The sequence below is a fragment of the Alligator sinensis genome, unplaced genomic scaffold (assembly GCF_000455745.1).
Source record: "Alligator sinensis unplaced genomic scaffold, ASM45574v1 scaffold320_1, whole genome shotgun sequence".
Lineage (NCBI taxonomy): Eukaryota > Metazoa > Chordata > Crocodylia > Alligatoridae > Alligator > Alligator sinensis.
This window is the reverse complement of record NW_005842249.1, coordinates 231,715-234,172: the sequence shown is the minus strand read 5'-3', so window position 1 is coordinate 234,172 and position 2,458 is coordinate 231,715. Positions and strand designations below refer to the sequence as shown.

Sequence of the window (2,458 nt, the reverse complement as noted above, 5' to 3'; positions counted from 1 at the left end):
AGGAGTTCACACCATCCTGAGACTTGTAACCCAGGCCCAGCAGATCTTGCCCCTCAAGAGGGTGCTTTCCTGCATCTCATCCCTGACACTGGAGGTCAGTTCTCTTTGTGATTTATGGACAAGCTAAATTCAATCTCTGTAAACAGGAGCCTTCAGAACCTGTGGACAGTTTTATCACTTCTTTGTATACACTGGCTGAATCTTGCCAATATGGAGAGCTCAAGGAAGAATTGATTAGGGACCGCTTAGTTGTGGTTCTTCACGATGAAGAGATCTCACAAAGACTACAGTTGGACCCTAATTTAATACTCCAGAAGGCTGTCACACAAGCCCACCTATCAGAGTTAGTTAAGCAGCAACAAATGGAAATTAGAAGTGATTCCAAGCCCTATCGGGCATCAACTAATATGGGTGCAATGCACTGTCAAGAAACCACAACCAAATATAGAATTGACCTTCACAGTGAACAAAGGGAGTGGGCTCACTGGCACCCAGCAATAGCCAAGTGGGCAAGGGGGTCAATGCCAAAGGTGTGGTGAAATCCCTGGGCATGGCTATGCTAAGTGTCCTGCTATGGAAGAGACATGTTGATGATGTAAAAAGAAAGGTCACTACACCTGTGGTTTGTCACTCAACCGCAGAAGTCCACAGAGTCACAGAACAGGACTCAGAAGATTGTACTGTTATTAGGAGAATTTACAGTCTTCATCAGACCCAGGAGTCTGGATGACAGAAATAGAGGGCAATGAACAGTCAATTCCATTTAAAATTGTTACAAGAGCAGCAGTTCTAGCTACACCTGATACTTACTACAGCCAACATAGGGTTGAGATCCTCCTTCCTCCTACTAAAAGGTTACAAGGACCTCAAAGTACTGGGATCCTTCAATGCAAAAATGACACTGAAGCAGAGAACTATAGACCAGGAAGTTCATGTTGTCTGTAATCTTGCTGTGCCTTTGTTTGGCTTACCAGCCATACAAGCATGACAACTTGTCTGTTGACTGGATAAAATAGCAAACCAGAAATCCTTGGAGCAGTACTGCAGAACCAAATACCCATCCATCTTTTCAGGTCTTGGAAAAATGTCAGGTGAATATAGAATATGTGTAAAAGCTGATGGACCCAAGGATGAAAACTCAAGAAGCTTATCTTTTCTATCAAAAGATAAAGAGGTACTGCTTAGAAGGATGGGCTCATGTAAGATTCAAAGACTGTGGGCTGGCATGATACCAACAGGAAAAACTTAGTCTCCACATTGCCAGGGGTTTAGTCATCTTCCATAACAAAGTACTGATATCTTCTGCTCTACACCAAAGATCCTAGAGAAGACTCATGAAACTCATCAGGGTACTACAAGCTGTCAAGCCTGGGCTTGTTAGACAGTTTGGTGGCCTTCTGTTAATGAGGATATACAGAACTGGGTGGCTAGTTGTAGGGCTCAACACTGACAATCCCTATAGAGCTATGACCTATGACTAAATTACCAGATTATCTATGACAGATGCTGGGAGCTGATTTACTGAGCTGGAAGGGATCTGTTTACCTTGTTATTGTTGACTATTACTCCCACTACTTGGAGATGGCACAGTTACAGAACACCACAACTGAGAGATATATAACGGCGTTGAAGAGTATATATGTGCACCATGGCATACCTTCAGTTTTAAGAATAGATAATGGTCCACAATTTTATGGAGCTGCATTTAAGCAGTTTGTAGCCCACTATGATTTTCTTCATATGACCAGCAATCCACAGTCCCCTCATAGTAACAGGGAAGCAGAATGTGCAGTGCAGAGCTTCAGAAAAATGAAGATCTCTATAAGGGTCTCCTGACATACCATTCAACACCATTAGAGCATGGATACAATCCAGCTGAGTTGCTTATGAGTCACCGACTCTGCACAATGACGATAGATGACTTGGTTCCAAAACTTGTCAATCCACAGAAATTTTGTGACAAAGATAAACTGATAAAGGACCATCAGAGACAGAATTATAACACTAGGCATGCCTCCAGAAATGCACCTGCTCTTTCCCCACAGCAGAAAGTTTGGATTCCAGATGCAGGAGTACGAGGCACTGTCCACGCTAAGGTGGACATATTGTTCATATTGGGTGAAGATACCTAGAGATCTTGTCTGTAGGAATCAAAAGCATCTCCGTCATATACCACCTATGTACTACAGTAGGTCAGGAAGTATGTCGGTTCTACCAAATAGACCAGATTTGGGAATCTAGCTCCTTTAAATGAAAAGGCTTGTTGATGTTTCTGTTTTGATTATTCTCTTTTTGTAGGGAAGTGAATGATAAAGACTCACAAGAAAGTGATGCGTTTCTAACCTCTCCTCTCATGACAATTTTGCAGTTCTTTGAAAATCCTTCTAGTTTCTCCTGAGAAAGAGGGATGTACGAGTAAAGGTTAGCTACCTTCCTGAGGGCTGACATGATAACATCA

General features: G+C 42.4%; 1 protein-coding gene across 1 annotated transcript in view; it reads right to left on the bottom strand.

The window, feature by feature from the left end:
- LOC102374654 (sulfotransferase 1 family member D1-like) overlaps nt 1-2,458 on the bottom strand; it is a 41,402-nt gene that overhangs the window by 28,404 nt on the left and 10,540 nt on the right. The window lies entirely within an intron of this gene.